The 19,832-nt window shown below is 34.6% G+C and overlaps 2 protein-coding genes and 1 long non-coding RNA gene across 4 annotated transcripts in view; 2 read left to right on the top strand and 1 right to left on the bottom strand.

Moving 5' to 3' along the window:
- LOC128680515 (coiled-coil domain-containing protein 63-like) overlaps positions 1 to 19,832 on the top strand; it is a 410,628-nt gene that overhangs the window by 147,825 nt on the left and 242,971 nt on the right. The gene's annotated exons all lie outside the window — the stretch shown is intronic.
- Octalpha2R (alpha2-adrenergic-like octopamine receptor) overlaps positions 1 to 19,832 on the bottom strand; it is a 398,792-nt gene that overhangs the window by 167,779 nt on the left and 211,181 nt on the right. The window lies entirely within an intron of this gene.
- Positions 8,260 to 9,395, top strand: LOC135309961 (uncharacterized). Its single transcript, XR_010370235.1, has 2 exons — positions 8,260 to 8,336; positions 8,633 to 9,395. It is a non-coding gene; the product is annotated as an uncharacterized LOC135309961 (long non-coding RNA).

The raw sequence follows: 19,832 nt of genomic DNA, 5'->3' as shown, positions 1-19,832 counted from the left end.
TAGGTAAAACATAATAAATTATTAGAAGACAGCCTTTAACTATATGCATACTAAATTTCATCAATATCGATCTAGCGGTTTAGCTGTGAGACGGGAACATATTGGGAGTAGATATATAGTTTTCGGTGGTCGATGAAAAGTCAATCAGATTGATATAAGAACTCATGTGGCACGAGTAGGATTCGAACCTGGGACCTTTTGATCCACAGGCGAGCGTCTTTACCGCATTACACTACCACTTAAAGTAGCTGAGTGATACAATAATAGCAAAAGGGAGCACGTAATCTCATTAAATATGTTACAGGAAGCTTGTACAATGTAATTTATTAAGACAAAACCTCTCAAAAACTCCACGTTTAGATATTCGAGCACCGTGAAATTAATTCGAGTCATTCATCTCAATTCTCGGCCTGCGATTTTTTTAATCACGGCCAGCGATCTGTCTATTTTCATTTGTATTTTTCGGCGGGAAAAAGTGTAACTTTGATGTGCGGCACAATTAATGCTTTTGATATTTGATTTCGGTGTTAAATTTACAAATCTATACTTACAGATATATTGTCACGGCTTTATCCCTTACAGGGACGATAGAGCCTATGTATATTTTATTAAATAAATAATACGTTATACCTTCCTCAGGAATAATTCTATCTATTGTTGAAAACCGCATGAAAATCCCTGCAGTATTTTTTGAAACAGACAGACGCGGTAGTGGACTGTGTTTTATAATATGTAAGGATAATAAATACATGAAATCTAAAACCATGTAATGAAATTTATCTAATTAGACGTTCCACAATCGCTTTAACAAAATAATATGTAATAACCACAGTTATTAAGACACTATGTATGTACACACAAGCGCTATCGTCACATGTTAAATCAATTTCTCTTAGAGAGATAGAACTTTAAGGTTATTTGCCAACACAATTCGACGGCTATAATAAAGAAACAATATTTAACCCAATAAAAGCCAGATTGTGCCATCGATATCCAGACAGAGCAAAAAAAAATCATCAGTATGAATTATACAACAATTTGGAAACCCATAGATTATGTGGACCCAACATGTCTTTTCGACTTAGCGGGAGAACATAGGGGCTCACTTTTATCCCACTTTATCCGAGATGGTATGAAGGAAAATTATTTTCAGCTTTTCCCCCAAAGAATTCTGAATTATAAGACTATTAGAAATGACACCAAGTAATCTTATTTGATGCGACATCGCCCATGCGCTTGCACTATAGGTAAATGAGTGAAATTTACGAGCCTATTGAACTTCGCCGCGAGGGTGTCATTAGTGTTTATTAATTGTACCATACACAGTAATCAATTTAATTATACTATTTTATAAATTAGTACAGTAGTTACTTGTACAATGGTTATTTTATAAATGTTTAATTTTTTAAAAATATTCCTTATTCAAATGGCTCACACTAATGAAACGCTACACGCCCCATTTTAACGTTCCTGAAATTCACCTAAATCCTACTTATATTATAAATGTGGAAGTTTGTGAGGGTGTGTGTATGAATGTTTGTTACTCATTCACGCAAAATCTACTGGTCCGATTGTTATGAAATTTGGTACACGGGTAGAATATAATCTGAATTAATACACTTACTTTTTACACACAGTACTTTTTATCCCGAAATTCCTACGGGAGCGAAGCCCCGAGGCGCAGCTAGTTCCAACTAACATTATAAATGCGAAAGTAAGTTTGTTTCTTTGTTTGTTTCCTCTTCACGCATTATCTACTAGACTATCGGTTCAAAGGCATCTTAACCATTGGACCATCACCGCTTCACTTGACACTTCTAAGTATAATTTATTTGAATTTCCGTGGCTTCCCCATACGTGCGATTCAATAAAGATATAGAATTGGAATGACTTGGCCCCTGTTCGCTTTGATAATGAAATTTGAGTATCTTCTTGTTTCCCTCAAGAAATATGTTAGCACGGTTGCAAGATAAGCCAAGTTTCACTCAAGGGAATACCACAAAATTCTTTGATGTTATAACATGTTATAATTTTGATGACTGACATAGAAATATTTATACGTTTAGAAAGGTGCTATTCCTTAGTTTTGTTTCGTGTGGTTTATTAAAATAATATTCAATGCTTAATTTTGCATTAAGTTCGCTGTTTATATATTTTTTTACTTGGATTAATGAAAATAAATATATTTAAAGAACATAATATTCTTTCTGTGTCTAATGAGTTTTCGTTTATAATTTTTATAAAATAATTATACAATGTTTGCTATTTATGCTCTATAAATTAGTTTAATCTGTTCGGTTATATAACGGAAGGGATACATTAGTTAGTCTTTTATTTGACACGATTTATTTCGTCTAGTACATAGTGAGGTCTTTGAACCAATGGAAAACAAGGTAGATTCACAAAAGCATTTCCAAAAATCGAATAACAAATCCCAATACCCCACCGTACAATGAAAATCTTCCTACATAGTAATTACGAACAAAGTGGAATCTCACCCTTATACCAAAATATAAAGAACACATATTATTATCCTAACCAGATTATTTGGTAAAAAATATACTTACAAGTTTTAGGTTACCTAATGATAATTATCAAAAAAAAAAACAAAAGTGCGTGCTTAAATATCGTCAAGGACGACATATATATTTATTCTATAACTAAGTTTATACCTTTTTTATTTCCTAGATTTCCGTAGCTTGCTGAGTCAGTCGCCCAGTGACCACGGACCTTAGGTCCGAAATGTCAGGGAAATATTAAAGTTATGTGCGCGCATAATACGACCTCTGTGGTCTAATGGTCATCAAACCGGACACTGGAGGTCCCGTGTTCGATCCCCGGTCAGGTCAACATGGGTAATAATATTTTTCAGATTGACTTGGGTCTTGGATTTTTATCTATATATATATATATATATATATATTATAGAATATAATATAATATCGTTGTATCCCATAACACAAGTTTCGAACTTACCTTGGGGCTAACTCAATCTGTGTGATTTGTTCCTATACATACTCGTATATTTTATTTTATTTAATATTTTAATACCTGTGACTTGGTACATAATTAGATATGCAACGCGAAAGTTTAATTAGTTAACAAGTCGTAATTAGTCGTTTAAAAGTAATTATAATTAAGTTTGTCAAACGGTTAGGCGGTCTGTGACAACTTCTTGTATCGCCCTCTTCTCAGTGTGACTAACTCTGTTTTTGGCCACTTCTTGTTACAAAGAGAAGAAATAATAAGAAAGCGAATTCTAAAATCCCACGCCTTTCAGCTGCGAAGGCAACCGAATGCGCTCAGACGAGGACGACCAATCCACATTCTTTTTATTCTATACCCTAGCCTCATAACTCGAGGTACTCCCCTCCAAAATAGGTGCCTTGAGAACAATCCCAGCTTCCTTACCCTCACAATGTTACCTTATAAAAATATATAACAGTTTGTCGGTGATTTTTGTCGTAAGTAGATTTGAAAGAGGATTACGTATTGTGACGTGGCAGGGGGCTTTACAATGTGTCGACAGCTAGCTTCTAGGTTTAAAGTATTTATTTCTCGTATATAAAGACCAATTATTTACAGTGAAATGTATAACTTAAACTGTATGTACTTACATTAATTATTCGATGATTTTATTTAAAAATTTACTTGTGACGTGGCGGATTTCTTTTCGACGACCGTGTGAAGTGGAGACGAAAAAGTAGGAAAGCGGACTTTGAGCTTCGATGATCAACGGCTGAGGAAGAAACTAGGATAACGTTTAGATGAGAGAGAGCTTAATAGTTTTTGAGTATCAGATTACTGAAATATATACATAATATTATATAAATGAATAAATAAATAAATATATGAGGACAAATCACACAAGATGAGCTAGCCCCAAAGAAAGTTCGAGACTTGTGTTATAGGATACTAACTCAACGATACTATATTTTATAACAAATACATATATAAACAAACATCCAAGACCCGGGCCAATCAGAAAATTATCATTGTCCATCATGACCCGACCGGGGATCGAAACCGGGACCTGTCGGTTCAGAGGCAATAACTTTACCACTGCGCCACCGATATCATTTAACATATTTAAACCCTTCATCTTCATCAGAGCATCATCAGAAGCTGCCATCAAGTCAGCACGAGTACAGATGTTTGGGTTTAAAAATAAATGTACATACCAAATTAATATTAAGTTTATCTCTAAGGAAAAATATGCATATTCTTATGGAAAATAAATTATTTACCTATTTTGTTTGAATTATTAACGAAACCTGATCACTGAGCGTATAATGAACACGTTCCACAATGAATTTGGCGTAATGATTGATCTATCCACCTTCAGGCATTCACAGGTTCTCATTGTGCTGTTGCGAATGGAAATTTTGTATACAAAAGTCATTGCCTTCGCTCCTATTCATCAATTTTAAGAATACCGTATTTCGTCTTTCTTCTAAAGAATATAATAATTTATTTTTTCATATTTCCGAAAAAATTATCTTATCGTTTTTGTTTTTTTAGTACAAACCATATGACTTTTTAGTTTTTATCTCTTTCTCTCTAAGCGTTTTAGATGTTATTGCCTCAGATATAAACTATCCGGAGCCAAAGACCCACTTTCGTAAATTCTTCTCCTCCTCTTTGCAAAGCGTAATTTATAATAAAATTGGTCATTATATGGTCATCATCTCGATCGAGTGTGTTATTGCTAACCCTTGTGTCAGATTTTTTTTCAAGGCTAAAGGCATCTCTGACACGACTTTTCCGACTACTTACCGCCATCTAGTGGCAGGTAGTCGCATACACACTAGTGAACTAAACTGTCTACCAGTGTGCAGGTTTCCTCACGATGTTTTCTTTCACAGGAAGCAAGTGGTGGTCTATGAAAACTATTAGATATGAGTCAGATTGGTATACAAACTAATATGGCACGATAACGATACGGACCTAAGACCTTTCGATCCACCGCTTCGCTAAAATTGGTTCAAACTATAGAACTTAAATATCTATTCAAATTTCTATCGGGGCGCCATAAATCTAATCGAAAAAAAGACTGAATAAAATATCAATACGATTTTCTGAAATAAAAATGAGAAGAAAAGAACATTTTAAAGTAATGTGAAAACAATGGCGTAAAAATGAAAATAACTCATTAAACGAGTATAAAAGTCAAAAAGATCTGGGGGCACTGCAGTGCCCCCGCCAAGTCGAGCAGAAAAGCGGCATTTAATTAACTACTCCTACAAAATTTTTGGGTACAATTCACATTGGAAACTTCTGAAACAACAAAACTTGAATACACGACTACTGCATGCAAACAAAGTTTGTATCGTCGATGTTACATTTGAACAAGTTACTATAAATGCTATTATGAAAGTAACTAGTTGGGCCTTGTTTACTACTAGTTTCGTATGGTATAAGTTAAAAGCAGTTAAGGGGTATTTTTCATGTTACACCACGGTGTGCCCGATCGCTCATAAAAGACGCTACGCTCATGCTGACAAGCTGAAATTAAATGATTTTTTAAAAGTTAAATGTAATAAGGTTGAGTGTTATGATAATTATTTCATATATTTAATCAATTTTTTTTGTTTATCCTGTGAATGCTGTGTCCCACTGCTGGGAAAAGGTCTCCCCTTTATTCCTTCACATTACAAAACAAATTTTAATAAATAATAAATGACCACCATTTTGTCAAATGTATGTCTTTGTTACATATGATTTGCGTTTCTAACGGACCCTGGTCTTCGACGCTCAATGGCTAAGGAAAATGCTTAGACGAGAAAGAAGATTTGTTTCTCTGTTACACAAAAATCACCATCACCATACTTAACAGAAACATTAAATAATTATTTCTTGCATTTTATAACTTAACCCACACCCATAACTCAACCGCCGAGCGAGTACATTAAAACGCGCCAAGTAATTGTTTTCAGCAAACGTTTGTTCCAACACCGAAGTTTGACGAACTTGGCTCCTCCTCAACATGACAACAATTGCTCCGGAAAATTTCGAGTGTGCGCTAATTGAAACATAACGGGTATGGCAAGTTGCTTCAATTTGAGGAGTTGTGGCAAACTGTTGGGGAATTAATATGATTGACAATTCAAATTGTGTTTGCAAATAAGTTTATTTGTAACATGGACATAGATAACTTACGAAGTTGAATTTGTGGCGTTGATTGAGGTATTTTATTGGTTAATTTGAATATAACACATGGTATCATATTTGAAATAATTAGTTGTTCGCCGCGAACTTAGACCTCACGAACACAATATTTTTATGCAAAATTGTGAATATTTAAAAACTAAACCGATTTTATTTCCTTACAAACTTAGAATATTCTATTGACAGATCCTACATACCTTTTAAATTTCGTAAAAATCTGACCAACGGTTCAAAAGTTATCGCGTTACAAACATACATACAAAAAATGATTTTTTTGCCCCAAGTAGAATGTTAAACCTTTAGTTATAACGTAAACAATTCGTAAAATGTGATTCGGGACACAAAGCCTTGTTTGCTATAAGGCAACAAGATAATTCTTAATGAGCGTTGACGTCAGCCAAGCGGCCGGTCTACACATCGCACAGGGTGATATACGAATGTGTATAAACACAAAACATTGAATAGGAAATTAACACATACGAAGCAACTGGCAACATTTAGTCAAACTATATTTGAATCAGGAAATTGGAAAAGTCTTGCGAGTCAAGCCTTTTTTTTTTTTTTTTTTTTTTTTTTTTTTTTTTTTTTTTTTTTTTTTTTTTTTTTTTTTTTTTTTTTTTTTTTTTTTTTTTTTTTTTTTGCGTCAACCAATGGGATGGCTTCCTGAATTGGACACGTTGCATACACACCTAGGTACGTACTTTATTAGTTATGTTTCGGGAATATAAATGTACATAGGATGTACAGGTTATACAAGTTTATTTGTTAGACAAATTGAAAAAATCCCCGATTTTCAATATTAATTTCGCTACAACTTTTGAACTGCTCAACCGATTTTGATCAGACATGTCTAAGAAACACCGCTTCAAAATTATCAATCGAATAAAAAAAACGCATCATCCGTTGATGAGCTACGGTGCCATGTACGCAGACAGACAGACACACTTAGCGGTCAAACGTTTTACACCCCTCTTTTGTGTCGGGGGTTAAAAATAAAGGTATTCTAATATGTAAAGAAGTTAATAAGCCAGGTTTGTTATCAAACCTCATTTCGTATTATAATTGTGTGGGAATCAAACTTTTACTGGTTTTAGGGGTGAGTTACACCGTCCAATTTGACGTTGATTTTAACCGGCGCGCCGCTGTGACTGCCTTTAGACAAAATGGCGAATTGCGTCAGATAAGATAGATTGACGACCTCGGTGGCGCAGTGGTAAAGTGCTTGCCTCTCAACCGAGTGGTCCCGGGTTCGAACCCCGGTCGGGTCATGATGGAAAATGATCGTTTTCTGATTGGCCCGGGTCTTGGATGTTTATCCATTTGTTATAAAATATAGTATCGTTGAGTTAGTATCCCACAACACAAGTCTCGAACTTACTTTGGGGCAAGCTGAATCTGTGTGATTTGTCATAATATATTTATTTATTTATTATTATTTATAGATAGATAAAGCATCTATTATTTGTCACAATCACACACGTGAAAAACATAAAAAATTTACAGGTATATAAATACATAATAAATGTAAAATAAATACGTAAAAAAGTATATACATATAAAAACACATACAAAAAATATTATACAGTACTGGTGCAGCATATTACACTGTGCTGTAGTAATAAAAATGCCACAGCTCAGTGGTAGTATTACTTGTGAGCAATCACTGATTTTCAGCTAAAGCCTGTAATAAGTAAGAGGTGAGCACTGTGAGTTTTCTGCGCACATCAAAGTTAACGTCAAAGTTGGTGGTGCAACCCGCCCTTAGTATGGCGACAAGCAATTACGTGGCTGATTCTCGCGGCAGACATAAAACATTAGTGTTGGCGACGTCGCCTATAGAATTAACTTCAGTGCCGGTTTTTACACGGCATACCTGCCCTGGGCGAAATGTTTGGTGCGTGCCCCTAAATATGCTCATTCGCGGAACTAATTCCGATGTTTGCTTGCGATCCGGTAACCTGTGTGCGCTCCGCCTAGTAGGGGAGACCGGGGATGGTTGACTATAGGGGTAGGTAGACTAATCGTCGAAAACACTTCGGCATCACGTGTTTCGTGACCTTCAATCAGGCGCAAGGAACGAGCCCTGTGCCCCGCTCATTCGTACGAAGTGCCGTGTAGCCGACGCGCGTCGTTTTTGTTTGGTGCGCAGATAACGAATTTTGACCTACGTAAGTATTATTTTCCTACTATACACTTTTTGTTGTCACGTGTATAAATACGTTGTGAAGTTTATTGTTCCTATTTCACAGATAGTTTTAAGGATATCTCTTTCCGATACATAGATTTATTTTCTGTTAAGCATGTTTGTTTAGAATATATATGCGATCAAAATCTAAAATGGCGTCTGGGGCTGATTGACTAGTTTTCTTTGGGGCTGGTAGACTAATAAGTCAACCAACCCCTATATACCTAACAGATAACAAATTCATAATGTGTTCATTTTGTATGTTTTATTTTGTTACAGAAAATGAGAACATATAAGAGAAAAACCACGAGATCTGATGTACCCCAAAACATAGTGGAAAGAGCTTGCCATAATGTGTGTCCAAAGTAAAACAAAACCAAGAAAGCTCAGCCTGCTACCATTGAAAATATACAGTTTGGTTTTATAATATCCGGTATATCACCACTCAATGAAAACATATTTCCCGAATCGGAGTTTAGTGGAGCTTATGTGATGGATAGGCCAGTGCCAGTATCACAAGATGTTGCTGGTTCTTCGACGGCTAGGATGAACATAAATCAGAACGTAAATGCCATACCATCAGTGCCAGAATAGAATATCGACAGTGCTGGGTCTTCCAGAGCTGAACATTTGATCACCCTTCCAAATTCTGCTGTATATATATTCAATAATATGGTTAACATTGTCAACACTTCTGATCATCATAATGAAATTACTGCAGAAGAACCAATTGTTTCAAGTGAATCGACTACTGCTTTGCCATTACGCTCAAGATCCACTAGTACTAATTGCGAATCACCTTCAATTCTTGAACAGATGAGTCAGGAGAAGAGCTCAGTATACAAACACCCGAAAGTGAATATCAATTGGAAAAACACCAAAGAGTGACTCCACCGCCTTCAACTTCTGAAACCCCTTTTACTTCTTTTATTCATCCAACAGACATAATGCCCTTTCCGAAAGCTCTCAACTTGTTTAGAAAATCGAAGAAATATACGCAAACGTAAAAGTACTATTTATACACATGCCTGAAAAAGAAAAACTTATGGAATTAAAACAGAAACAATCGTGTACAGAATATTTGAAGTAGAAAAAAACTGAAAAACTTACATCTAAAAGTCAGGAAAAGGGGAAAGAAAAATGTAAAGGGAAGGTTAAGGTTAAGGGAAAAGGTAAGAACGGTATCTGAGGAGCTAAAAATAAAGATAATGATGCAGCAGCTTATTCAGATGAAAGTGATGATGATGACACGATTTGTATAGAATGCACTGATTCTGTTAGTCCGCCTGGTGAAGAATGGATTCAGTAAATACACTGAATCTATTCTTTTCCCATTCAATATGTGCAAAAGGCAATTTAATGTTTTATGAGTGCAAAAATAGATGATAAGTTAATTCTTAATTGTTGTAAAAAATAAAAAGTATTCGTAATTTTGTTGTTTTATTTTCTTTTCTAAATTAGATTTCTTTAATTTGTTTTGATAAATCATTATCGTCAGCACCATAGGTCAACTTACCCCCTTAATGTGGTCAACATACCCCGTGTTTGGGGTAGATAGACTAAAGGTAAGGGCTCTTAAAAAAATCTATAAATTTACAATTAAATAATAATATATGTTAATGAAATAAACTTTTTTAGTTAGAAGAATATATAATTAATCATGTGAGTCTGTATTTTGGTATGTTTATCTTAAAACTCCAAAGTTATTAAGGTTCAAACATAAAACTAGTCAACCATCCCCGGTCTCCCCTATGCTATAAGAATAATATAATATAAACTACTAACTAAAATCACTTGTTTTTGTTTTTATTTAAGTTTATTTCCTATTATGAAGGAATACCACTGTTTGGCTAGTACCAGAACAAAAACAATTACAGCCAGTAAAAATGATTTGTGTTGCCAATTTTGGCCCATTCACGTATTCACGGTACATTTAAAAAAAATATTTATTTTTAAGTTTACATATTGGTGAATTAAAAGAATGTATGTATTACTTTTCTGCATCAGAAATAGTTTCTTTTTTAATTAGACTATGTTTTACTGAGCTGATTGCACCAATTTCAAGATTGTGAATATTTCAAAAACGACTCAACCGATTTATTTGCTCCTCGAACTTAAAAATTCTATTGGCAGATCCTATACATACCTTTTAAAATTCATCAAAATCTGACCAACGGTTCGAAAGTTATCGCGTTACAAACATACATTTGTTGTCTTAAGCCGTCAATAAGTTAAAACATTTGTTTACGAAAGTTAACATGACGACCTCGGTGGCGCAGTGGTAAGGTTCTTGCCACTGAACCGAGAGGTCCTAGGTTCGATCCCCTGTCGGGTCATGATGGAAAATGATCTTTTTCTGATTGGCCCGAGTCTTGGATGTTTATCTATATATGTATTTGTTATAAAATATAGTATCGTTGAGTTAGTATCCCATAACACAAGTCTCGAACTTACTTTGGGGCTAGCTCAATCTGTATGATTTGTCCTGATATATTTATTTATTTATTTAACATGACCTGACAAGTTCTGATAAGGTCTTCAACATACATACACACACAAAAAATGTATTTTTGCCCTTGCCCGTCGACTTGTAGACGTCGCTCGTTCGGTCTATAATTAATGCGGCAGATATTAGAATAGTTACGTCCCCGAATAGTGCGCTAGTTTCAGAGAGATTTCGTATAAAAAGATTTAATAAATGATATTGTTATGGAATAAATTGTTAGAACGCAGTCTTTGTTCTCGCGGTCGTAAATCTTCATAGAGAAGATTCTTCTTTATTAGGATATATTTTGTCTATGGTGGTTTAGACAAGGTGTAATGTTTTACGAAGCCATTTTTGAAATAAAACAGTTGTTAGCCGCGAACTTACAGCTCGCGGACACAATTTTTTTTTTCTTTACAAAATTGTGAATATTTCAAAAACGACTTAACCGATTATGTTGCTCCACGAACATAAAAATTCTGTTTAAAGATCCTACATACCTTTTAAATTTCGTCAAAATCAGACCAACGGTTCGAAAGTTATCAACATAGAAGAAACGTTAGAAAACGTTTGTATCGTGTTACAAGCATACATACATACATAAAAATGTATTTTTGCCACAATTAGAATGTCGCTGAAGTCGAAACGAAGTCGCTCGCTTCGCTAGCTCGGTCAATAACAAAAAGTAATTAATTTATTTTTTTTTGCGATTTTTTGATTTATCCAAACACATACCTATAGTAGGTATGAGTCGTGTACCTCCACATTTATTTTAATTACATATTTTTTGTTACATTTGGATAATAAAGTTTTTGACGACCACGGTGGCGAAGTGATAAAGTGCTTGCCTCTGAACCAAGAGGTCCTGGATTCGATCCCCGGTCGGGTCATGATGGAAAATGATCTTTTTCTGATTGACGCGGCTCTTGGATGTTTATCTATATATGTATTTGTTATAAAATATAGTATCGTTGAGTTAGTATCCCATAACACAAGTCTCGAACTTAGTTTGGGGCTAGCTCAATCTGTGTGATTTGTCCTAGATATATTTATTTAAAGTGATTTTTTTCACTGATCCCTTATGAATTATATCAGTGGTACAAACTCAAGGGGAAATGTTGCAAGTAATAACATATTTCTATATTTTTTACAATTTAGTTACTTTGTCCGTACTCCTATTAGAATGGTCGATCGACTGAGAAGAAATAATATTCTCAAACATTACACAATAATAAAATTAAGTCTAACAACCGCTTAAAAGCTGTTATAAGCGCAACTAGCAACCATTGCCCTTATAATAGTTTTCTGGCGAATTCTGGCGAAACGCCAAGGTTCCAAGGACGTGAACTTGTCTCCAACGATTTATAGGTAGGCCGTTATATAAGAGAAGAAAACAACATACAGTCTGACAAGGATTCTTTGGTGTTTAAGTGACGGCGCCACTTACGTTCCAAATTGAATGTTTCAATAGCTTTGAAATTAGTTCGCTTTCCTGCCACGCGCGCTACGTTTTTGTTGGACAGTAAAAAGTAGCCGGTAAAATTATATGCTAGAATACTTATTTTTATCAAAGATGTATTTTTTGACCTTTACTTGTTTGCGAATTATTAAATACTAGCTGCGCCCCGGGGATTCGCTTCCGTGGGAATTTCGGGATAAAAAGTACCCTATGTGTTACTCCAGGTTATATTCTATCTGTGTATATGTATAACAAATATAAATACACACATACATCCTCACACACTTTCACATTTTCACTGTCTAACTATCATGGTTCATGAGATACAGCTTACTGACAGACGGACAGTGGAATCTTATTAATAGGGTGGGACACTATTAATAAAATTCCCTTTATGTAGAGAACACTAAAAAAATCTGATAAAAAAATGTCTAAAGATCTATTAAATATAATCAAACAATAATGTCTTTATGCGAGTATATAATTAAAGCGCCCAAACTCATTTTATAGCTTCAATTAGCGCGACAAGCTGCCAAAGCAAGTCGTTTAAACGTTTATAAAGCCTTTATAAATCACACGTAACCAAGATTAACTCGAGGCACACACAGGGTCCCCGCAGTATTAAACAAATTTTAATTCGTTGTTGTGCCACAGTAAATGGTAAACGGAATGTAAACTTATAATAATATGCAGATCTCTTTCATATATCAGAGAAATGGAACATATTACGTGGTCTATAGCTTTAATTATAAATATATTCATTTAAATAAATAAATAAATATATACGGACAAATCACACAGATTGAGCTAGCCCCAAAGTAAGTTCGAGACTTGTGTTATGGGATACTAACTCAACGATACTATATTTTATAACAAATACATATATAGATAAACATCCAAGACCCGGGCCAATCAGAAAAATACCATTTTCCATCATGACCCGACCAGGGATCGAACCCGGGACCTCTCGGTTCAGGAGCAAGCATTTTACCACTGCGGCATACATATAGGATTTATTGATTGAAAGACAGTTTATATCTTACCATCGGCAACACACTTCGTCCACATATTTACAGAAGTACCTATATCCGCAAATACGAAGCATTTGCACTTACAATTGTCCGCAACAAGCTTTGTTCGTCAAATGGCAATGTCAAAAACTTCGCCAATAATAATGTAAACGACTCCATAGTGTGATAGTGTTTTTTGTACTGTCGTGCTTCGAATACATAACTGCATTTATATTAACGGGCCTTAGCATGAACCTTTTTTACATCTGCATCCAGCACTGGAACTTTACACCGCAAATACTCCAGTCTGGCTGCGACCACGGCGACTACAAGGTAGTTCAAATGTCAGAAACATAAAATAAACAAGTTTATTATATACAATTATATGATAGACAAATTAAAAAAACTCCGACTTTCAATATTCATTTCGGCTGAACCGATTTTCGTGAAACATGGCTAAGAACATATGGGATAAAATTATCTATAACCGCAAAAAAACTAAATGAAAATCGGTTCATCGGTTTGGGAGCTACGATGACACAGACAGATACACAGACAGACACGTTAAACTTATAACACCCCTCTTTTTGCGTCGGGGTTTAAACAGGTTCGTGCTAAGTTCCGTTAATATAATTTATGTAGTTATTAATTGTGCGATTCAGGAAATCATATGATGTACATCGCCATCTATGTCATTAAAACTTAAACTAGATCAAACACGAGCGAATACGAGATATAACATTCTGGTGATTTTGTTCTATGGAACAGTGGCTGCACTGGTATCCTTTGACGAGTTTTAATACATACAATCTTTATTGGGTCGCAATTGCCACATCAAATTGGGTTCGGTTTGGGTCCAGTAATCCAGTCCTTTACGTCCCGTGGGAATCTCGTTGTTTTCTCTTGTTCTCATAATTTATTTATCTATTATTTATTTATTTATTTATTTATATATCTTATTTTGATATTATTCATTTTAAAATGTTCTAGTTAATCTCACGTATGCTTTTTTATCAGTTTGTCTGTCTGTAATCAAATTTTGCAAGTATAATTTCTCCAACTTCCGCCTGTCCTACAGAGATGAGATTTCCCACGTCGCTTCACTATCCATGACAATGTATTATTATGATAACCATAACCTGACGGTGCACCAGGACTAGCTCCCAACGAGGGAACTCTTCAACGGTTTGTTGGACGCATGTGTTGAATGCAATAAGATATCTTTGACGATAATAAAAGCTTGTCGCGTGTCATTCTTGTTAAAACGTGTTATGTATAAGTGATTTGTGTTTTGTAGTTTTTTCTTTTCACCATTGCAAAAATAAATTAGCGTAAAATTAAGCATAATGCAGTTTACTTTATCTCAACCTAATGTATAAGATCCTTCTCTCGTCCGGCGCAGTGCCAAGTGTATTTAATCCTCAATACCTGTGGTCCTTACATATGAAATTGGCGTTTTGTTGTACTGGCCACTTTAATCACAAATTTCTCCTCTTTGGTTAGGGATTCCAAATTCAAATTTATACAGCTATTTACAAATGTATTTGTGTTTCGTTAACTATCATTTATTTGTTTTTATTTCTTCTGATTTTTCTGTTTGCGTCACTCACTTTACAAAATGGAAAACTTGAAATATCTCGTTATTTACGAGTACGAGTTCCACCGTGGCACCAGTGCTGCGGAAACTGCTCGAAGGGTTAATGATGTGTATGGCGGTCGTGTCGTAAAAGAACACAGTGCGTTTTTGGTTCCAACGTTTTCGTTAAATTTCGACCTGCAGAACAAGCCCCATAGACGGCCGGAGACTAGTTGATAATGAAGAATTGAAGGCTATTGTGGAAGCGGATCCATTGCAAACCACGTCCGAGTTAGCTTCAGAATGAACTACCTATGAGATGGCACAAGTGCATAGATAATAATGGTTCTTACTTTGATTAAATAAATATATTATATTCTATACCAAACGCCAATTTCATATGTAAGGGCCTAATATATTTATTTTACGATTTGTTCTTTTAAAACTATTAATGCATACGTAAGCCAGATTAGTCTACAATTTTAATTGTAGGATTCGAACTTAGGATCTTTCGGTTCACAGACGGGAATTTTAACTACAATGAAAAGAGAGAATGATATGATAAATAAATAAAGAAATAAATATATTAGGACAAATCACACAGATCGAGCTAGCCCCAAAGTAAGTTCGAGACTTGTGTTACGGGATACTAACTCAACGATACTATATTTTATAACAAATACATATATAGATAAACATCCAAGACTTGGGCCAATCAGAAAAAGATAATTTTCCATCATGAACCGACCGGGTGCGAACCCGGGACCTCTCGGTTCAGAGGCAAGCACTTTACCACTGCGCCACCGAGGTCACCGATATAATGTGAGCCCACATAACTAAAATGATATAAATAAGTCAAGCGCGATTCTTACTTGTTATCAAAAAAAGATCTTATGAAAAAAAAATAAATGAATGATCTTGTGAAAAAAATAAGTCCAATTTTACAAAGTTACTTTCTTTCATGGAAACTCAGCATTATGAAAATGAACCGTAACTCCGGGGGACAAAGTACACTATCCATTGTGCTCGCGACAAAGGAGACGGAAGTGGCATTACGACAATTCCTTTTCATTGATACCCGTATTTTTACTAATGTAATTTATTTAATAGTCTATGCTATTATTACGTGGATTAGTGAGATAATACTTTGAGAACATTTTTTTTTACAAAAATGTCATTTTTGCCACAAGCTTTCATTGTCGTCAGAGAGATCTTATTTTACATTTATATTTACATTTAACGCCCGACACACACCCCATGTCCGTGCTGTAAACGGTTGAGGAGTTCCCTCGTTTGAAGCCGATCCGGGCTGCACCATCAGGTCATGTTTATCATAATGCTGCATTGTCATAGAAACTGAGGCGACGTGTGAAATTTTAACTCTGTAGGTCAACTTCCATTTGACCTACAGAGTTAAAATTTCATTTTTAGGAGAAATGTTACATGCAAGACTTGATTACAGACAGACAACGGGACAGGTGAAACTAAATAATAATAAAAGCTTGTAAAGAGGTATGTGTTCAAAATATTATGACTACATCTCATTTTAAGGCTAGGTAAACAAATAGGCTTTGGTCCTTGATCTGTGTTAGGCAATAATCTTAATCACATAAAAAAATATTCGTAGCGAATCGTAGATGTTCGTAGCACTTCGTAGAGCTTCTACGAAGTACAAAATATAAAATATGTTGTCTCTCTATTTTGTAAATGTGAAAGTCTGTCTGTTGGTTTTACGGCTAAACTCTTGGGCCGATTTCGATGAAATTTGGTATACATATAGTTAAAGACTCCCTTCCAAACATAGGCTATTTTTTTTTAAAATCTCAACTCACATTTGTTTATAATGGGGGTTGAAAGTCTGTGTTCCGCTTTCACAGAATAATTCATGCGGGCGAAGCCGCGGGCGAAAGTTAGTCTTATATAAATTCCCACTTTTGTTTATAAAAAATATTTAAATATTGAACGAATAATTTTTTTTTTAGTTTTATCCAATACATTCCTATAAAACCAATAAAAACGGTCGCTTTATTAAAAAGGCTGTAACTATTTAAAAACATTCGTACAGATTTTCCGATACAGTTTTAAACAAAGAATTTACAATGACATAAGCAAATTGAAGTGCTACCTACAATTTTTTATATAATTAAATGCTATATTTTTTATTTCAATAAATAAGTATAATTTAAATTTAGTCAGTTTTAATTTTATAAATATCGAATTCGTTAAGTAGCAGATTTGATATAGATAATATACAGATAAAATACATTTTTAGATATACTTAGAATGCGTTAGCGTTAAACCTGTGCAGAAAAACGCAAAGAGCGCCATTTTGTTTAAAAGTCAACTTGAAAGTTGACGTGTGCAACTCACCCTTTTTTGAGTACATCGTCATCTGTTTTTTGATGCGTTTATTAAGATACTAGCGGCCCGTCCAGGCTTCGCTCGGATAACAACATAACCAATTATTCACCTAGACCTTCCTCGGGAATCACACTATCCGTTTGGTGAAAACTGCAAGAAAATCCGTTCAGTAGTTTTTTAGTTTACCGCGAACAGACAGACATCATGATTTCGCATTGAATAGGTGTGTCGATATTGACAGATGACGAACTTATTCCACAATTATCGATCAAACTACTGTAAAAAATAAGGAAAATTTGTTATTAGCTTTATTACTGTTATATATGATTGTCATTTTTGTATTGTTACGCTGTTGGTTTTCTAAACAAATAAAATAAAGACGCGGTAGCGATCTTTGTTTTATAATATGTACGATATTGTTTTCCAAATAAAATAGCGCGTTTGGACACTTCTATCACGTTGTGATTCCGAATTCTGTGATTTTATCGGACACTCGACACGCTTTGTAAATTACGGACAATCTCGTATGACGGCACTTTTACAAATTATGTTGGAAATTGGGCTTTTCGGTTCGAATACAACAATTTAAGGTTGTCAATCAACCGGGGGACTACCACGAAACATAAAACACGTCATTCCGTCCGTACGTTATATCTTTTTTTAAATATAAATAATGAAATATATTAGGACAAATCACACAGATGGAGCTAGCCTCAAAGTAAGTTCGAGACTTGTGTTATGGGATACAAACTCAACGATACTATATTTTATAAATACCGAATGTTGTTGCGAGGTATAATGATGACATTATTGAGTCTGTATCCACATCAAAATTTCTTGGTATCCAAATGGATTATCAAACGAATTTGCAAGCACACACTGATGCGTTATGTAAGAATATAAATAGTTTTGCGTATGCTATAAAAAACCTACGGAAAGTATCAAGTGTTGACACGGCACTGGTAGCCTATAACGCTTTTGTGTCATCCATATTAAGATACGGCCTGATTTTTTGGGGAAACTCATTAAATAAAAATTTAATATTCAAATAGCCATGATAGCTTTAGGAAATTTAGCATTCTTACTTTACCATCACTATATATATTAGAAGTAGCTAGTTTTGTAAAATCAAATGAGTCCCTATTTCCGACACTAGCATCTATAAATACTAGGAAAAATACCCAAAGACGGGGCGGGGCTACAGACTTTGTGCACCAATTTGTAGAACAGCAATGAAAAGAAATAGTTTTATCTTTATGGCGCCAAAGTTATATAACAAATTGCCGCGGGATTTAAAAAATGAAAATTTGAAAACCTTCAGGAAACGCTTGACTTCTCTCCTAGTACAAAAATGTTACTACACAATTGATGAATTTATAAATGACAAATGTTTAAAATAAATTTGACTGATGCACGTTAAATGATAATTAACAATATATGTAAGTCTTTAAAGACAGAGCATAGTGATAAATTAATTAATATTCTTTTTCTATTCTTATTCTATAATAGATACATATATAGATAAACATCCAAGACCCGAGCCAATTAGAAAAATATCATTTTCCATCATGACCCGACTGGGGATCGAACCCGTGACCTCTCGGTACAGAGGCAAGCACTTTACCACTGCGCCACCGTGGTCGTCAAACAATATGGTTTTACACGATATGGAGAAAAGAGACAACATTTGAACGTTAGTTAGTTATGTGTTACGTGTTTTTATTTCAGAATATTGTTTCAGAATCCATATCTACATACACCTAGTTCAAATAATAATAAAAATAATTAAAGAAAAAAATACATAATGATTTTCAATAAATGCGTTTGATGAAAAGTCTGCGGTGATGTTTGTTTAGCCACGTCGCACAACAAGCCACCAATCGTGGCGTTGTCGTCATCCAGCGGGCGACTTGTTTGCCTTAATTTCTACGTTCCACTAATCTTCGAATCCAGTGGATAATGTACGGAACCATTCGTGCGCGAGTCCGTCTGGAACTTGGCCGGATTTTTAGCATTTTAAATCAAAAAGACGAAAAATTAAATGGCTTGGTATACCGTATGCAAAGGAAATTGGCTTTGGTCCAGGTCAAAAGTATAGTCAACTAGCTTTCACCCGCGGCTTCGCCCACGTTAATTTACCACGGTAGCAGGTGCCCTATGTCCTTTTCCATACTCCCAAACTACACGAATGCAAAATTTCAAGAAGATTGGTCGAGTAGATTGAGCTTGGAGAGGTACCAAGCAATATTACTTTCGCATTTGTAATATCAATCGATGATAATAATTGAAGTAGCGTTTCAGATGATTTTAAATAAGTAATATACATTTTCTGGACGTTAATTTTAATCAGATTATATCAATTAACACTTCGTCCATCAAATGACGGATATATAATTATATATTAATATTTATTGAAAAGTCGATCGATATATATATATATATATATATATATATATATATATATATATATCGATCTTTTATTATTTTATTTTACAGTGTTTTGCTACAAGGGTATTCCCAAAGAGGGTTATAACATATTATTTCTTTTATCTATGGATATACAACACACAAAACGTGACAATTTTGCA

The sequence above is a fragment of the Plodia interpunctella genome, chromosome 24 (genome assembly GCF_027563975.2).
Source record: "Plodia interpunctella isolate USDA-ARS_2022_Savannah chromosome 24, ilPloInte3.2, whole genome shotgun sequence".
In the NCBI taxonomy this organism is placed as follows: domain Eukaryota; kingdom Metazoa; phylum Arthropoda; class Insecta; order Lepidoptera; family Pyralidae; genus Plodia; species Plodia interpunctella.
Note: the sequence above shows the minus strand (reverse complement) of the source record. Positions and strands in the feature narration are given on the sequence as shown.